The sequence below is a fragment of the Gopherus flavomarginatus genome, chromosome 12 (genome assembly GCF_025201925.1).
Source record: "Gopherus flavomarginatus isolate rGopFla2 chromosome 12, rGopFla2.mat.asm, whole genome shotgun sequence".
NCBI lineage: Eukaryota > Metazoa > Chordata > Testudines > Testudinidae > Gopherus > Gopherus flavomarginatus.
This window is the reverse complement of record NC_066628.1, coordinates 21407193-21426929: the sequence shown is the minus strand read 5'-3', so window position 1 is coordinate 21426929 and position 19737 is coordinate 21407193. Positions and strand designations below refer to the sequence as shown.

General features: G+C 46.6%; 1 protein-coding gene and 1 pseudogene across 1 annotated transcript in view; both read right to left on the bottom strand.

Annotated features, from left to right (window-relative positions):
• Positions 1-19737, bottom strand: part of LOC127032480 (olfactory receptor 12D1-like) — a 411893-nt gene that overhangs the window by 321940 nt on the left and 70216 nt on the right. The window lies entirely within an intron of this gene.
• Positions 7955-8876, bottom strand: LOC127033067 (olfactory receptor 14A16-like; annotated as a pseudogene).

Below are 19737 nucleotides of genomic sequence, written 5' to 3'. Positions count from 1 at the left end.
CACTCTCACTGAAGGACTGTCTGGATATATGGACTCTCTACTCAGACCCTATGCCACCAGCACTCCCAGCTATCTCCGTGACACCACTGATTTCCTGAGGAAACTACAATGCATTGGTGACCTCCCAGAAAACACCATCCTAGCCACCATGGATGTAGAGGCTCTCTACACAAACATCCCACACACAGATGGAATACAAGCTGTCAGGAACACTATCCCTGATGATGCCACAGCGCAACTGGCTGCTGAGCTCTGTGCCTTTATACTTACACACAACTATTTCAAATTTGATGACAATATATATCTCCAGATCAGTGGCACTGCTATGGGCACCCGCATGGCCCCACAATATGCCAATATCTTCATGGCCGACCTGGAACAACGCTTCCTCAGCTCTCGTCCACTCACACCCCTTCTCTACCTACGCTACATTGATGATATCTTCATCATCTGGACCCATGGGAAGGAGACTCTGGAAAAATTCCACCATGATTTCAACAGCTTCCACCCCACCATCAACCTCAGCCTGGACCAATCTACACGGGAGGTCCACTTTCTTGACACCACGGTGCAAATAAGTGATGGTCACATTAACACCACCCTATATCGAAAACCCACCGACCGCTATGCCTACCTTCATGCCTCCAGCTTCCATCCCGGACACATCACACGATCCATTGTCTACAGCCAAGCACTGAGGTACAACCGCATCTGCTCTGACCCCTCAGACAGAGACCAACACCTACAAAATCTCCACCAAGCATTCTCAAAACTACAATACCCACACGAGGAAATAAGGAAACAGATCAACAGAGCCAGACGTGTACCCAGAAGCCTCCTACTGCAAGACAAACCCAAGAGAGAAACCAACAGGACTCCACTGGCCATCACATACAGCACCCAGCTAAAACCCCTCCAACGCATCATCAAGGATCTACAACCCATCCTGGACAATGATCCCACACTTTCACAGGCCTTGGGTGGCAGGCCAATCCTTGCCCACAGACAACCTGCCAACCTGAAACAAATTCTCACCAGTAACTGCACACCACACCATAATAACTCTAGCTCAGGAACCAATCCATGCAACAAACCTCGATGCCAACTCTGCCCACATATCTACACCAGCGACACCATCACAGGACCTAACCAGATCAGCCACACCATCACTGGTTCATTCACCTGCACATCCACCAATGTAATATACGCCATCATATGCCAGCAATGCCCCTCTGCTATGTACATCGGCCAAACTGGACAGTCTCTACGGAAAAGGATAAATGGACACAAATCAGACATTAGGAATGGCAATATACAAAAACCTGTAGGAGAGCACTTCAACCTCCCTGGCCACACTATAGCAGACCTTAAGGTGGCCATCCTGCAGCAAAAAAACTTCAGGACCAGACTTCAAAGAGAAACTGCTGAGCTTCAGTTCATCTGCAAATTTGACACCATCAGCTCAGGATTGAACAAAGACTGTGAATGGCTTGCCAATTACAGAACCAGTTTCTCCTCTCTTGGTTTTCACACCTCAACTGCTAGAACAGGGCCTCATCCTCCCTGATTGAACTGACCTCGTTATCTCTAGCTTGCTTGCTAGCACACATATATATACCTGCCCCTGGATATTTCCATTACATGCATCTGAGGAAGTGGGTATTCACCCACGAAAGCTCATGCTCCAAAACGTCTGTTAGTCTATAAGGTGCCACAGGATTCTTTGCTGCTTTTATAGAATGAGATGATGGTCATGGGAGAAACATGGCCATTTTATTTTAAGGAGAATAGCCTTGACATAATCATTTTCAAGAGGGCAGCTTCCATATAGTTTTTCCTCATGCTATAAGTGATCGGTTTCATCAAGGGACACACTGCGGAATAAAAAACAGCCACCATGAGATCCAGACCTGAAACTGAGCTGGAGGTGGCTTTAATACAGGCAAATCTGGTAGTGCGAACAAACACAGAGACCACAATGAGGTGAGGGAGGCAGATGAAGAAAGGTTTATGCCGGCCCTGCTCAGAGGGGATTCTCAGCACTGTTTTCAAGATCAGAACATGTAACACAATTATAAAAACAAAGCATCTTAAGGCAAAGTACACGCTAAAGGCAATAGCCCCAGTATCGCTGAAATATGAGTCGTAGCAACTATGTTTGAGGAGCTGGGGGTTTCACAGAAGAACTGATCCAGCTCATTGTCTCCACAGAAGATTATTGCAAACATGTTCCCAGTGGGCAGTGCAGAATTGAGAACTGCAGTGATCCAGGTACTGGCTGCCATTTGGAGACAAGCTCTCTGTCTCACAGTGCAGTGGTTGGCAGATGGTGACATATCAGTTCTATGGCATGACGATCAGTAAGAGAAGCTCATCTGTAGCAAAGAAAAGGAAAAGAAAGACTTGGGTGACACATCCATAATACAAAATGGCCCTGGTGCTTAAGAGGGAACTGGCCATAGACTTGAGTATGGTGATAGAGATTGAGCCAAGGTCTAGGACGGATCGATTCATCAGGACGAAATACGTGGGTGTGTGAAGATGGTGATTGAGGGCTATGGGTGTGATGATGAAAAGATTCCCCATCAGGGCTGCCAGGTCAATTCCTAGAAACACTATAAAATGCAAAAATTGGCAGTTCCCGAACATCAGAGAATCTCAGGAGAAGGAATTCAGTCCTGGTGATTCGGATGGATATTTTCTTCCTCAGTACATCATGTGATGGCTGTGGAGGGAAGGACAAAGGCTGCAAGGTTCAGCTGCAGTCAGTATAGGTCTTCCCAGAGCCCTAGCCATAACTAATAGTATGAACAAAAGGCTGCAAAACAAAGTAGACCTGACCTTGGCATTGTCAGTAACCTAGTCCCAGATTTGGACCTTAGCGTCCAAAATATGGGGGTTAGCATGAAAACCTCCAAGTTTAGTTACCAGCTTGGACCTGGTACTGCTGCCACCACCCAAAAAATTAGAGTTTTTTGGGGCACTCTGGTCCCCCCAAAAACCTTCCCTGGGGACCCCAAGACCCAAATCCCTTGAGTCTCACAACAAAGGGAAATAAACCTTTTCCCTTCCCTCCTCCAGGTGTTCCTGGAGAGATACACAGAAGCAACCTCCGTGAATCTAAACAGAGGGATTCCACCCTCCTCGTTCCCAGCCTGGAGAACAGAATTACCGAGAGTCAATCTCTCTTCCCCCCTCACCCAGAGTGAATGCAAAGTCAGGCTAGTACATCTAACACACACAGGTTTTCCCCTGACTTCTTCCTCCCACCAATTCCCTGGTGAGCTGCAGACCCAATTCCCTGGAGTTCCTCACTAAAGAAAAACTCCAACAGGTCTTAAAAGAAAGCTTTATATAAAAAAGAAAGAAAAATACATACAAATGGTCTCTCTGTATTAAGGTGACAAATACAGGGTCAATTGCTTAAAAGAAATATGAATAAACAGCCTTATTCAAAAGAATACAATTTAAAGCACTCCAGCAACTATAGACATGTAAATACAAAACAAAAAAACAACTTTGTACTCACAACTTGGAAACAGAAGATTAGAAAGCAGGAAATAGAAAAATCCTTCTCTAGCTGAGAGAGATTCAGGCAGAAGACAAAGAACTCAGACACAAACTTCCCTCCACCCAGAGTTGAAAAAAGTCTGGTTTCCTGATTGGTCCTCTGGTCAGGTGTTTCAGGATACTTTTTTTTTTCAGGTGAAAGAGACATTAACCCTTAGCTATCTGTTTATGACAATAGTCCTCCTCTTTAAAGAACATACCCATATCTCTGCTGACTCTCTGGCTGGTGCCAGCCCACCTAATAGAGAAAAGTGAACTCATGTCTTTTGTATGGAATATTATAGAATCACAGAATCATGGAAATGTGGGACTGAAAAGGATCTCGAGAAGCGGAGTCCAGCTCTAGTAAACCTAGACCAGCCCTGACAGGTGTTTGTCCAAACTATTCTTCAAAAAACCTCCAGCGATGGGGATTCCACAACCTCGCTGGCAGCCTATTCCAGAGTTTAACTGTCCTTAGAGTTAGAAAACTTTTCCTAATCTCTAAGCTAAATATCCTTTGCTGCAGATTGAGCCCAGTACCTCTTGCCCTATCATCAATGGAGATGCCAATCCACATCTGAGCTTTCCTGGGAATGTGGCATCATCCGGCAAAGTTCTGAGCCATGCATGGACAGGTGGCTTGCCCATGTGAATCCAAAACTTCATGTTGCTGCTGGACTCTGCCTAGGAGAGGAGAAGGAGTTTCCATCCACAAGAGAAATTCTATTTAAGCCCCTGGAAATCCTCCATTCTCTCTTCAGCTGGCTCAAGAGATATCCTTTCCACTCCCATAGGATACCTGAAAGAAACTGGAACAATGGATAGTAACCACAGGGGTGTGAGTAATTGCTGGACCCAGACTAGAAGGAGGCTAATCTGTAAAAGAAGCTTACTGGAACATCTCTGAGGGTGAGATTTCATCTGGAACTACTTTCTTGCTGTATTACATTTAGACTTGTGTGTTGTGTTTTATTTTGTTTGGTAATTCACTTTGTTGTGTCTCTTATTACTTGGAACCATTTAAATCTTACTTTTTTGTTTTTAATAAAATCACTTTTGACTTATTAATTAATGCAAAGTATGTATTAATACCTGAGGGAAGGGGCAAACAGTTGTGCATATGTCTCTCAGTGTTATAAAGGGTGAACAATTTATGAGTTTATCCTTTATAAACTTTATACAGGGTAAAACGGATTTATTTGGGATTTGGACCCCATTCGGAGTTGGGTGTCTGAGTGTTGGAGACAGGAACCCTTCTTAAGTTGTTTTCAGTTAAGCCTGCAGCTTTTGGCAGATGTGATTCAGATATGGGTCTGTGTTTGTAGCAGTCAAGCATGTCTGGCTCAAACCAGGCAAGTCACTGAAGTCCCAAGCTGGCAGGGAAAACGGGCTCAGAAGCAGTCCAGGCACAATAGGTGGCAGTTCCTAAGGGGGATTTCGGTGATCCAATCCATCAGATCTGGTATTCTGGGAATGCGTCAGTGGCCAACCTAGTTGAGGGAAGAGCTGGGAAATATTTTGCTATGCCTTTGGCAGATTGTTTAACTCACTGTAATCAGGCGCGACTCACCCCTGCGGTGCCTCCTACTGGTCGTCCTGGGAATTAGCTCAAATTCCAGCTCGGAGCACCCTCTGCAGGCCGGTGATCTGCCTTTCAGCTACTGGACCCGTGTCCCTCCCTGGACCCCAGTGCCCCTTTTACATTGGGTTCTGCCCCCTGGCAGTAACCCTTTCCTCCTTCTTAGGGGTTTTCCCTCCCTGGGAACCCCCCACCCTCTATCCCCACTTTGCCTCAGTGTCTTGGCAACTGCCCAGTCATCAGCTAGCCCCACGCCCTGGAGCAGACTGCAGTATTAGCTTCTCATCATCGGCAAAGGGGGTTGAACCTGCTGCCTTGGCCTACCCCTGGGTTGCACCCTGCAACACCCAGTACCTCTTAGCCTTCTGCTAGGCTGCAGCCTGGGGCTTTCCAGGCAGGAGCTCCCCAGCTCCTCTGTCTTTCCCCAGCCCTGCTCCACGCTAGGTACCTTATTTGGTTCCCTGCAGCCAGGCCCTTCTCTCTCTGAATGCAGAGAGAAACTGTCTGGGCTCCTGGCTTCTCTGCCCTTATATAAGGGGCTGTTGCTCAGTTTGTGGCGTGGCCTCAGCTGCTGCCACTTCCCCAATCAGCCCAGCCTAAAAGGCTGCTTTCTCCAGCCCCAGCCCTTATCCAGAGCTGTTTTAACCCCTTCCGGGCCGAAGCAGAGACCCACTCTGCTACACTCAGCTAAAAACATTTCAGCATCTGTCACAAATAGGTTGAAGAAACCATTTCCCAATGACAAGAAACTTTGTCCATTTCTAACAACCTCAGCTGAGAGCAACACACACATGCCATGCATCTTCGGTCTCCAGTGTGCAGAAAAACTAGGAATGGGCATGTCTGAGATGATCCGGGAATAAACCTTCCCCTTCTCTCACTAAAGAATTCTTCCCCTCTTAGGTCTCACTCCGCTGCTGTTGTGTGGTAGCTTAGTAAACAACATCAGCCTCTGATTAGTGCAGGAATAAGTTCTCAGGCCACTTGCACGTATGCGAGAGTCACCATCTAATCTAGGCTGGCACCCAGGGGACTCAACCAGAGACATCAAGGGTCCAAAGCATGAGCTTCTACAGCTTGAGCTGAATAGCCAGGCTGTCTAACAGCCACTGGAACAGCCTCCTATCCTCTAGGTGGGGCACAGAGGGGCCTCATAACACACATTGCTCATGGGTGGGGTTTATACAGCAGCTTTGCACAGCTGCAAGGGGTCAAGGGCTTCATCTGAGCTGGAGTCACCTCCCTCAGCCAGGAGGATAGGGCCTCAAAGACAGTTGTACTAATGCAACACTATAGACCCTAATGGAGTTTATTCTCTGTGTGGTCCCCTCTCCTCTACCCCATCCATGCACATCTGTAAAGTCACAGGGTCATAGAGTTCTAGGCCAGAAGGAACAACCAGATCATCCAGTCTGACCTGCTGTACTCCAAAACCACCCGCACACCAAACCCAACAACTGAAATTAGAATAAAGTGTCACAGCCCTCAGGAAACTAGACAGTTCTGTGCCACCGGCAGAGAATAGGAGAAACTGAGGGACACCAGTGCCTGAGACCCCCACAATGGAAGGGAAATGATTGAGATACACCTAGAAAATGCTTGCAAGTTGCCCACACCACACGCTGCAGGGGAAAGCAACTCCCCCCCACCAAGTTCCCAGCCAATCTGACTGGGGGGGAAGTTCCTTCTTGACACCAGCATGGTGATCATTAGACCCTGAGCATGTAGGCATCCGAGAGACAGAGAGAGAGACGGAGAATTGCTCAGAGCCATCTCATAGCCCTGGCACTTCCACCCAATGTCCCAACTCAAGCCAGGGCTGCCCGAGGCTTCAGAGATTAAAAAAAAAAAACCTCCCTAAATACACTGGGCCACGGGGAGTAATCCCTTCCTGACATCTGCCAGTGGCCAGATGAAACCGTGAAGCATAAGCATTTAGAAACATAAGACATATGCCGCATGTTAGCCTCAGTGCTGCTGAGCCCTGCCCTCCGCCATCACAAGCAGCTCCGTCATACAATCCCATTCAGACGTGTCCAGCTCTCTTCAAACTAATTCAGTCATTCACTCCCAACAATTCCTATTGGGAGGCTGCTCCAGAACCTCACCCCACTGGTGGTTAGAAACCCCCCTTTAATTTCTAGCCAGTCTCTCTATCTCTCACACACCCGAATGTACACGTGAGCCAAACTAACACAGTCTGGCTCCTTGTCCCCCTCCAGTGCTTATGCCACAAATGGTGGTTTATAAGACAATGGGCCCAGTCCCCAGCTGGTGGCAATGGATATACAGCTCCATTGGAGGCAGTAGGTCAGATCCACAGATGCTGCAAATTGCTTTAGTGCAACCAAAGTCAATGGAATTACACCGATGTGTTGATGATCTACCCCAAATGTCTTCTCTCACCTACCCCAGCCTTACTCCAGTCTGAGTCCTTTAGTTCCAACGAAGCCACTCCTGATTTATACACACAAAGAAGCAAGACAAATCCCATCATTGTGTTCAGTAGCCATGAAATGGATACAAGTGGCCAAGCAGTGTAACGGGTATTGTTTTAGCACAGAATAAAAGTCTGATTCCTCTCATGCACACAGTTTACACCCATTTAACTCCACTACTGGACCATATTTTCTACTGGTGTAAATCACTCCAGTGGCAGTAACATCAGCGGAGTTCATCTGGATTTGCACTGGTGCAACTGATATCAGAATAAGACCTTATTGTGTGCAAGGTGTGGGGTCATGGAAATCACGGACATTAATGAACAAATACTACAGAAGCAAACTTTAATTAGAGAAAGACAGAAAATTAATTCTTAGTGAATTACCTACACCCAGTCAGTCTCTTCAGGACAGCTTTCATCTCCTTGTTCCTCATGCTGTAGATAATTGGATTCATGATTGGTGGCAATACAGAATAAAGAACAGCCACCACAAGATCCAGAGCAGATGGGAAGCTAGAGGTGGGTTTCAGACAGGCAAAGATGCCAGTGCAAACGAACAAGGAGACCACAGTGAGGTGAGGAAGGCAGGTGGATAGGGCTTTATGTCCGGCCCTGCTTAGAGGGGATTCTGAGCACTGATTTGAAGATCTGAACATACGACACAATGATAAAAACAAAGCAGCCTAAGACTAAACACACACTAAATGCAAGAACCCCAACTTCACTGAGATATGAGTCAGAGCAGGTGAGCTTGAGTAGCTGGGGGATCTCACAAAAGAACTGATGCACCATGTTGCCTCCACAGAAGGTCAATGCAAATGTGTTCCCGGTGTGTAGCACAGAGTAGAGAATCCCACTGATCCAGGCTCCGGCTGCCATTTTGACACAAGCTCTGATGTTCATTATTCTCTCATAGTGCAATGGTTGGCAGATGGCGACATATCGGTCGTATGCCATAACGGTGAGAAGGGAAAAATCCGCTCCCACCAAGAAGAGGAGGAAAAAGACTTGGGTAACACATCCAGCATAGGAAATGGACTTGGTGTTAATGAGGGAATTGGCAATGGATTTGGGGACAGTGACAGAGATGGAGCCAAGGTCTAAGACAGACAGATTAATCAGGAAGAAGTACATGGGGGTGTGAAGGTGGTGGTTGAAGGCTATGGCCATGAAGATAAGAAGATTCCCCATCAGGGCTGCAAGGTAAATCACTAGAAACACCACAAAGTGCAAAATCTGCAGATCCCGAACTTCAGAAAATCCCAGGAGAAGGAACTCGGTCATGATGGTTCGATTTGACATTTTCTTTCTCAGGACATTGTGTGATGTCTGCGGAGGGAGGGAAAAGAGAAAGGGCCAGCATTAGATCTGTAAAATAACTCTCCTTTTTAAAAACCATCTTAATTTCCTTGAGTCAGACCCTTAGATTGTGAAGACTGATGTAATATGGGAATGAGGATGTGGAAAACAGTCCCATTGACTCCAGTGGAGTTAATCCTGATTTACACCAGGGTGATGGAGAGGAGAAATAGGAACAATTGTTTTTGAGGTATTTAATACCTCTATCACCCAGAGATGGGCGAACTCTGGATAACGGTGTATAAATGTTACTATCCTCAGTTTACCAAGGGGAATTGGGGATCTGGCTAGCCAGATTCTGATGTCAGGTGCACTGCTGCAAATGTGGGGTAATTTCACTGCATGCCATGGAATTACTCCTTTATACTTCTCTAAATGGACGTAGAATTTTGCATGGAGATGCTAAACCCTGTCACAATTACACAGTGAAATCGAGTCAGGAATACAGACAGTACCCCTGACATGCCATCCCCTGTTCTAGCCGGGGTTTCATGCCCATTTCAAGAGACAGACATTCCGGTTCCCCTCCTGCTTCTCTATCCACTCAACTAAACTCACTTCCAAAGCTTGGAAGAGAACCCAGGAGTCCTGACTCCCAGTTTGCCCACTGCTCTAACGCACTAAATAGAAGCTAGGAGTTCTGGCTCTACTCATTGGACTCAACTTCCTCCCAGAGCTGGGAACACAAGTGATGTGTCTTGACTCCCAGTCCCCTCCTCTAACCACTACATGAGACTGCATCTCAGCCTCTGTCCCAGTGATTCTCCACTGCCAACAGGAACTACTGCTGCGAGTGACAATGGAAAGCCATTGGGCCAGCAAACGTGCATAAGAGTGATTCTCCTGCATGGTAGTTGAGGCACTCACCTGGTGGCCAGAAAAGCCAAGCTTAAGTCCCTGCTCCAATGACAATTTAATTATTGATACAAAGTGTAACAGCTCCAACAAGAGAGACAGAGATAGTCTCATTGCCAAACAGCTCAGGCACTCTCCTGTAAAGTGAGAATTCAAATCTCCTCTCATCATCAGTCAGAGGGAGGAATTGAACCTGAATCTGTCACAGAACAGCTGAGTGCCCTAACCACTCAGTTTTATGTTATGAGGTGTGCTTGTCCCACAGTTCTTATTAGAGACAGATATAGAATCCCCAGTTCTGGCTCCTCTCCTCTCCACCCTGGACTGAACTTCCTTCCAGAGCCACACATAAGACTCAGGAGGCCTGGCTCTCAGTCCCTGCTACTCTTACCCCCTAGACCCCAATCCCGTTCCAGGGCTGGGGATAGAACCCAGGAGTCTTGGCTCCTAGTCCACACCACTCTAACCCACTAGACTCAATTGCCCTTGCAACAATTGAATAGACAGAAATAACCATAAACACAGAGACAGAAAAAGCGCTTGGAACTAGATACAAACTGAGGGGGAGGAGAGACATGTAACAGCAAACTAACAGCGAGACACAAGTAAGAAAAACCATAGATACTGAGAGTGAGATAGAAACACAGAACTAGGACAAACTAAGAGATAAATAGAGAAAAACAAACTAACAGAGAGAGAGAAGTACAAATAGATAGAGAGCAATAACAACAAGCTAATGTATACAGAGAGAAAAGTAACAACGAGCTGATAGTTTTTGTCACAATTTTTGGACAATTTTAATGTAAACTCCTCAATTCATTCTAAAAAAAATAAATATGTGCATCAATTTGATTAATCGCCCCATTCTCCACAGGAGGAAACTGTGGCACAGATATTCTGCCCTCTCTTTCCTAAGGTAACTGCTTTGGTCTGTCTCAGTTTCCCATGCCCTAATTGAGCTAAGATTTTAACTCTGAAAAAAACATCTGTCACTTACGATTTCATCCTGAAAGTGACACTTTGTAACTCCCAAATATATTTCATTGCAACAGCAAACATGTGGCACCTGTCTGTGTGGAATCCTCCCAGTTCAAGATGTCTTTTCTCCTCCAGCTACAGACTGCAATTGGCTATCCTCCTCTCTCTCTCTAGGCCCTACACACCCCTGTATTAATCAATCTCTCTATCTAATGCCCTTATCACTGTCCTATGAGAGGCCATTCCCCCCTCACACTGAGGCTGAGCTGCTGGAAATACACTGAGATTTGTGCTGTCTGCGGATGGGCTGTGTGTCAAAAACGCAGGTGCTGCAGGAAGGTGATTTATCCCTGTCTGTTTTCTAAGGGCTTGTGGGACTCATTGCCTGGAGCCCTCAACAGCCCAGCAGCAAAAGTTCATTTATCTTGCCCTCTACTTCCCTGAAGAGTTTCCAGAAAATAAATATTCACAATTCCAACGAGGCAGCAGGGTCTAGAGAAAGGTTGTAAAGCAAACACTAGGGATACACAGGTTTGTACTCCAGACATATGGTATCAATTCCTAGCCCTGCTTCTGACCTGCTGTGTTACATAGGGCAGAGTCATTCCCTTTTCCCTCCCACCCTTTGCCTGTCTTTTCTGCTGTAAGCTCCTTGGGGTGGAGACTGTGTCTTACTTAATATAATGGGCCTCTCCTATCAGGCTCAACTATCAGATAATTAATTAATTAGTCATTATTACAGAGCTAAAGTTCAAGCTGTCCTGAGAGCTGATCCCAACTATTCCTCTGGTTTTTTTCAGTCACCTCACCTCTTCATTACTCAGTTTGTCATCTGTCTAATGGGGTTAATCGTTACTACCTGGAGAATAATTCATAATGAGTAGAGATGCTCAAAATACCTTCCTGTCAAAACAGCTTTTTGAAGAAAAATTGCTTGCCATTGAAAATGATTTTAGTGTGGAAAAAATTCATTTTGAACTCAATTTTCTATTTTTTTTCTTTTGCAGGGGTGAGTTGTTTATGTTTTTGGTTTTAGTTTAATGAAAACCTGAAGATGGATAACATGTTTGTATATTTTTTCAGGTTTATGGGGAAAAGTGTTCAATATCAGAAATCTTTTCTCCAAATTAGAAAATATTTACCATAAAATACCAGTACAATACAAAATACCCCTTTTGTGAGAGTCGATTCATAGACCCTAACTGAGACCAGGGCCCCTGCGTAGACCCAGATGGAGCACTTGCAAGACAGAGGACTCTAAGTAGACAGAGGAAAGCTTTTTGCAGAGCCTGCCAAGTCCCTTACATTCAACCGATGGGCACCGCTCTGTTTGGGTGTTTGTTTCTCTGGCTGTAATACGGTAGCTTTTTTTTTGTTTTTTTTCTGGAGGGGCGCTTTGTGCGCTGTTGATATCACAGAGCTGATTCTCTCAGGCAGAATGCAGAGTCATACTGGGATGGGCCAACAGGCCTGGGTTCATTTAGTAATTCACGGGCACACCCTTACGGCAGTTAAAAGCAAAAATAGCATAGTTATTTACCATTGTTCACACCAAGGCAAATTAAACAGCAGCAGATGGCTTTTGGAGGTGACAAGCTGCTACCTTCTCAGTATTGACAATGTCCTGGAGAGAAGTTACATAAAAAATGTGACTCAATTGGCCCAAAATCTTTCACTAACATTTGGGGCTTTGCCAGACGCTTTGTGTAAGAAGAAGAGGCTGATGCTGTAAGCTGTAATTTATTACTGTTACATAGCTAATATTGGGACCATTGGTCTTGTGCTAGGCCGCAGCCTGGGGCTTTCCAGGCTGGAGTTCCCCAGCCCTGCTCCACTCAGGTACTCTGTCTCTAGCTCCCCATCTCCCTCTACAGGCAGAGGGACACTGACACTTCAGGCTTCCCTGGCCTTCTTAGAAGGCCCTGTTGCCCAGTTTGGGGCATGGCCCCAGCTGCAGCCACTTCCCCCAATCAGCCAGCGTTTTACCTTGCCCAGGCCCAGCCCCCTGCAGGGCTCTTCCAACCCCTTTCAGGCTGGAGCGGGTGGTCACCCTGCTACACATGGACAAACACCAGCTTACATTTTTGGGAGATACCTGTCCAAGGTGATGGCCAGTTATAGTGTACTTGCACTGCCCCTTTATTAGTATTCAAGAGATGCTGCCATCTAATGGACATTTTTGAAACTAGCTGCCCATATTCCACGCTTACAACATGCTTCCACCTCGTGGCCATTTTACAGTATAACTTTCCCATTATTGTATTGGCTACCGAAATCTTGGTCACTGGTCAGTATTTCTGACACCCCCCTCTCATTTCCTCTACTCTGCTGCCATCTAGTGATGATTTCCCAGAATGACAGCCTGTTGCTCTCTCCTTTCCTCTACGGATTCTTCTTGCTATAGCTGATTCTTAACCGTTCTTGACTCTCATGTCACCTGGTAGCCATTATTTAGTATAACTAACAGTCCCTAACTCACTCCATGACATCTGCTACTAGCCACAGTTCATTACGCAGCACAAAGGTCCTCTTCTCTTCAGTGCTCTCTGCTCAACACTTATACACCATTATACAACTTCACCTCCCATCTCTCCATCTCCTCTGTTGGTCATTTGGCAACATAGTGTCTCCTTTCTTGCCCTTCCACTTTGGCTGGTGTCCACTGGGTCAGTGTTGTCTGTTTAAGTGGAAGGACGAGGGACGGAAGTGGCTATAACCATGGTCACATAATGGAGTTTTTAGCTGGGTATCAGGCAGAGTGAATACAAAATTTTAACCAGTTTTTTTTATAACCATAAAAATACCTCCTGATGACGTTTCACAGACCTGACCCTAGGAACAGCCTCAGTTACACTGACAAGACCCACAGCTGGGTCAAAAGAATAGCCGTTCTGGGTCAGATCAATGGTCCATCTAGCCCAGTATCCTGTCTTCCAACAGTGGCTAGTGCCATAGGCTAGGGACGCTATCCCTGCCCATTCTGGCTAATAGCCATTGAGGGACCTATCCTCCATTAAACTATCCTTGAGTCTGGGCAGTCCCTGTGCCCCGGCTTGTGAGTCTATCTCTTTGTTTGCCCAACTTCCCCACCTCCAAGGGGCCAGTAAGCCTGGAGCTATTGCTTTGCTGGAGCTGCTCACAGCCAGGTATAGCCAAGACAAGAGCTATGAAGCTGTTCCTGGTGACGTGTCCAGGGCTCACTGCTGGGCCTAGCGGATTGCATCCAGCCTGTGTGAGTGTGATGGAGGTGGTTGCTTTGCGTAGGTGAGAGAGAGAGCTTGGGGCACTGCGCCTGATGTAACATCTGATGCCTGAACCATAGTCAGCAAAGTCCAGCCACGCCATGAACCAAAGTCAGGCCATGTATTACAGCAGATACTTAAAAGTTCACTGTCCGACACATGATCTTGGCAAAGGTATTACTAGCGTTTTCAACACACAGGCACTCCTAAGAAGCAACAGACACTGGATATGTGTGTGAACACACTCCAGAAGATTGGTATGATTAGTCAGAACATATTGTTAAAGATCATTAGTATGGTATGAAACGTATAGGTGGTTGGAATACAGCCCCTCAAACGATGGAACATTTTGCTTTTGCTGACATTTCTTCTCTCTAATGATGCAGCAAACAAAGATCACACTGATCAAGCATTTATTGATAAGGGATTCAGAAACTAGCATAGGGCTAACGAATGTTTTAAAAACCATCAACTGTCAAAATCTCATGTGTTGAGCTGTTCTTCATGGTCAAGTTTTAATGAAGGGAAACCTATTGACATATTGTTGAATGAGTGCAAGCAGGCTAATCTGTCTAAAGAAGAAAAATGTTGACATAACATAAGTGTAGTGGAGCGACTGATTTGACATTGTTCTGTGTTTGGCGAAAGGTTGGAGACCATTCAGGGGTCACAACGAAAAAGCTGACAGTTTTGAGAAAGGTTTATTTCTAAATCTTGTCAATATGCTCCAAAAATAGGATCCAGTAATGGCAAAGAATGTGCAACAATCTCCTCAAAACACTACCTATCTGAGTAATTGCATTCAACAACAACACAACATTGTGCAATAAAAGACTGTGTCTTCACTAAATGGAAACATAGTCTCAATAATTGCTAATGAAACTACTGACTGTGGACACCATGAACAAATGTCCGTTGTGGTGCGCTATTTTGACAATGAAAAATATAGTCCAGTTGAACATTTTGGGTCTGTTCAGAGACTATTAATAGTTGATGCTCAGTCTATTTTTGACCAGTTAAATGACATCCTTGGCATTCTTAAAATTGATTGGTCATCAGTGATGTCTGTCTGTTTTGATGGAGCATCTACTATGTCTGGATGTCCTGCAGGAGTTCAAATGAAATGTAAAGAAAGAAACAGTGAAATACTCTAGGTACATTGCTATGCACATTGTTTGAACCTCGTCCTGGTAGATGCATGCACTTCAAGTAAACAAAACAGGGCTGTCTTTGATTTTTTTGGTGTTATTCGGACTCTTTATGCCTTCATGGAGGGGAGTTCTGTGCAACATGCGGTAATGGAGAAGATTTCACAAGAAGTAGGATCCCAGCTGAAAACTTTGAAGTCACTGTCAAACACAAGATGGGCATGCAGAGCAGAAGCAGTTGCTGCTGTTAAACAAAACTACTCCTTCATTTTACAAACTTTACAAAAGATTATCGAAACAACTCACCTTGCTGATGCTAAAATAAAAGTCAGGGGCCTTATCCATGAACTAAACTCATTCAAGTTCATCTTTGCCCTTCACATGATACCTATTCTCCAGATGGTGGTAAAAGTGAGTAAGGCTCTTCAAGCTCCAGAGCTCCAACACTCCCTTCCTGCAATGACAACTTACTTACTGCAATGAGAGGGGTGAAAAGCGTGCGTAACTCTTTGGCGGCGATGAGAAGTGGCCCAGAATATTTTCAATCTATTTTCAATGACAGTGTGACAGGAATGATATATCGATTTCCCAGTTAAGATGCGAAAAACATCCACTCGTATTGATGACACGTTTGAGTCCCAGCATCACTTTGATACAAAAGAGGAGCAGGAGAGAATAACTTCATCATACCCACTCCTAGACTCAGTGATTACCGGCATTGACCAGCGATTTGAAGAGGAGACTTGTAAAATTGTGACTGCAATGGGAAAACTGCTGAGCTTAGACATTGGCAGGGACAATATGAGAATCCTTGCCAAGAAATGTAAAGTGTCTTTGGATGAGTTGGAAGCTGAAGTCAGATTGCTTTGGGGTCATGACGGATCTGTTCCTAAAGGTAGCACTACGAACACCACCAGAGAGTGGCTTTATTGGCTAAAGCACGGGGGTGGCAACCTATGCCTCGAGTGCCAAAGATAGCACAAGAGCTGATATTTAATGACACGCTGCTGCCTTCCAGAGTCCCAGCAGGCAGCAGTACGCCATTAAAACTTCTACTCGGTGGCCCCGCCCGGTCCCCTCTTCTCCGCCTTCCGCTTGGTCCTGCCGGCTCCCCTGCTTCTTCCTGCAGTATGCTGGGTTCCTGCCCCTCCTTCTCCTCCTCTCCGTCCCTCCCTCCCAGCTGACTGATCAGCTGATGGCCATTGCGAGAGAGGGAGTCGGGGAGGAGCTCCTGGCAGAAGCAGAGAAGAAGCGGGGGAGGGCATTGGTGAAACAGGGGGTGGAATAGGAGCATATCCCCTCCAGCCCCCTGCTCTGAGCACCTCACAACCCAAGCCCACACCCCGAGCCCTCTGCCCTGACCCCCCACACGCACAGCCCTCTGCCCTGAGCCTTGGAGCCCCGCACACCGCATACATCTCACGCTCCTGCCCTAGTCCTCTAACCTGATCCCCCTCACACACACCCAGCCCTCTTCCCTGAGCCCTGCAGCCCCACAAACCTGCTAGGCCCCTGCCCTCTGCCCTGACCCCCCCACACACACCCAGCCCTCTGCCCTGACCCCACCCTTACACACATCCAACTCTCTGCCCTGAGCCCTGAAGCCCCGCACACATCCCAGGCCTCTTCCCGCTACCCTGACCCCCTCTCACACACACCCAGCCCACTTCTCTGACCCCTCTCACACACCCAGCCCTCTGCCCTGAGCCCTGCACCCTGCACACCCCCCACACCCCTGCTCTGAGCCCTATACCCCCCTCACACACACCCAGTCTTCTGCTTGACTCCTTCAACCCCCACCACGACCCCAGCCCTGATTCTGGCACCCCCACACATACCTAGGCCCCCCACACCCGATGCCCTGACACCTGCAACCCCCTCACATGCACCCCTCACACCCTGAGTCTTGCACTCCGCAAATCCCCACCCCCACCCTGAGCACCAAACGGAAGCTCCTGCACTCCCTCCCCACATTTCCACCTGCACCATGCGTACCAAATGGGAGCTGCCCAGGTAAGCGCTCCACACCTACACCTCCTGCCCCAACCCTGAGCCCCCTCCCTCATTCTAGTTCCTGGACAGACCCTGCACCTCAAGCCCCAGCCTGCTCCTTCACCCCCAGCCCTGTGCTCAGTGCACTCCCACCCTCAGCTCAGCGCATTCCCACTCTCAGCTCAGCCCGCTGCCGGCCTAGGTGAACAGAATCCCAGACCAGCAGCGGGCTGAGCGGGCCGATGGCATAAGATCAACATTTTAATTTAATTTTAAATGAAGCTTCTTAAACATTTTGAAAACCTTGTTTATTTTAAAATACAACAATCGCTTACTTAGATATATATAGGCTTATAGAGAGAGACTTTCTAAAAATATTAAAATGTATTACCAACACATGAAACCTTAAATTAAAGTGAATAAATGAAGACTCGTCACACTGCTTCTGAAAGGTTGCCGACCCCTGAGCTAAAGGAATAGGATCAGTCTTCCATGTTCCAGGCCTTTTACAAATCTATTCAGTGCTTTGCAGTCTTACCTGTTACAAGCTGTTCATGTGAAAGAGCCTTTTTGAAACTAGAACATGTAAAAAACAAACTAAGAAGTACAGTGTCCCAACAGCATCTCAACTCCCTCATGATTTTGTACATTGAACAAGAATTGGCTTTGTCAGTTAATTACAATGATGTGATTGAGGAATTTAAGTCCATAACATTTGGTGAGCGACACCTCCTTCTCTAGGACTGGAAGATGAAGAAACCTTAATCTGTTTTTGTCAGGTTGGTTTAGCTCATTATCTGGTTAAAGATCATGAAAATTGATTGTAGCTTTGTATACACCTGGTTATCACTACAGCAAAAATTCAGTATTTTGTGTCTCATTTTTTAAGTTTGTGTTTTTTAACTAAAGTTTAGTTGTTAATTTAAAAAAAAATAAGTTTAGTTAAGTTTTAGTTTCTTTAATTTGTTTGATGAATAAAAATAATGTCCTTTATGATTGAATATTCAATAAATGTTCACCTTCAAAAAGAATAAAATAAAAAAAAATTCCCTGGGTGCTCACCCTAAAGAAATGTGCTGCACATGCCTATGGTCAGGAGGCCATACAGAGAGAGAGAGAGATCTCACCACTCTCTGAAGCTTGAATCTCAGGGTTCCCAGGTGATGTTGGCCGTGTGGGGTCCAGAGTGCTGGAGACAGGTAGAGAGACCACAACACAATGTCAGGAAGATGAAGTGCCAATAGAACTGATGCAGAGTTTGGATCAAAGCATCAGGACATATACTTGGGCGGTGGTAAGGGGTTTTTGTAGGGAAATAACAATGAACACTAGATTTGTTTAAGGGTAAACCGATGATTTAAGGGAGTATAACAAAGTTGTTTGGTCCAGGCTACACAATAAGAACTGATCATTCCTGGCTATGGGCGGTGTTCCTTCGGGGGAGCTCCTAATGCAATTAGGTCATTTCAGTATTTTGGATATCAATAGAGGATTTATTACTAGAATTGGTCTGATAATTTCTGAGCTGGGTGTGTGCAGGCATGGGTTAATTTCCATCTGGAGCAGAGATTTCCCATCACGCAGTGCTTCCCTGCTTTCCTGATCCCAGAGTTCGGTGTGGTTCTTGCCTTGGAATCTCTGTTCTCCATTCTGTATGCTAATGGAGATGCCTCCCTTTCCCATCTTTGTAGCAAATGAGGCTGAGGAGTTTCCTTAATTATATCATCCTTGTCTGGAGGGGCTTAGGTGTGTCTCCCACTGCCTTTTCATCGCTTTTTGTAAGTCTTTCTTCTGATCAGCTTTGGTTCAAGTAGAGGCTGGGGGATGAGGCCTTCATCAGATTGCAGAGCTTCTTGACACTGTGGGATGGAGGCAGGGGCCAGAGTGGCAGGGGGGACCTGCCAGACATGGGTGGTCTCTGGACCTCCAAGCCCCCAACAGTGGTGGAGGCCCCAGAACCAGCTCAACAGCTGCACAATGCCTCCACATTGTCACAATATTTTATTGCCTGTGACCCATCCCTGACTTTTACAACAAATATCTGACAAAATGAATGATCTGGATGATGGGAGGGATTGCACCCTCAGCAAGTTTGCAGATGACACTAAAGGTATGGCTACACTTGCTGCTGTTCAGCACTGTGAGTTAAATCTGCCTTCGTACAGCTGAGTAGGGAAAGCGCTGCAATCTGTCCACACTCAGGGCTGGTGCAAGGATATTTCGCGCCCCAGGTGAAACTTCCACCTTGAGCCCCCACCCGGCCAAGGCCATCCCTAGTTACTGCGGGGCGGCTGTGTGGGTCCCCAGGCCTCCATGGGGGGGGCTGGCCCCAGGCCTCTGCGGGGGCATTGTGTGGAGCCCCGCCCCAGGTGTGCATAAGGGATGGGGGCTGGCCACATCCTGTGAGAAGTGGAGTGACACAGCCCCAGCCTGGTCCACAACCTGGCTCCCAGGCACGCCACTGGCGAGTGCAAGAGGGGCGGTTCTCTCCTCCTCCCAAGCCTGGGAGCCAAGGGAATGAAGCAGGCTGGGGTAAGGTCATCCCACTTCCCGCAGGAAGTAGACAGCCCTCTGTCCTGCATGGAGGCC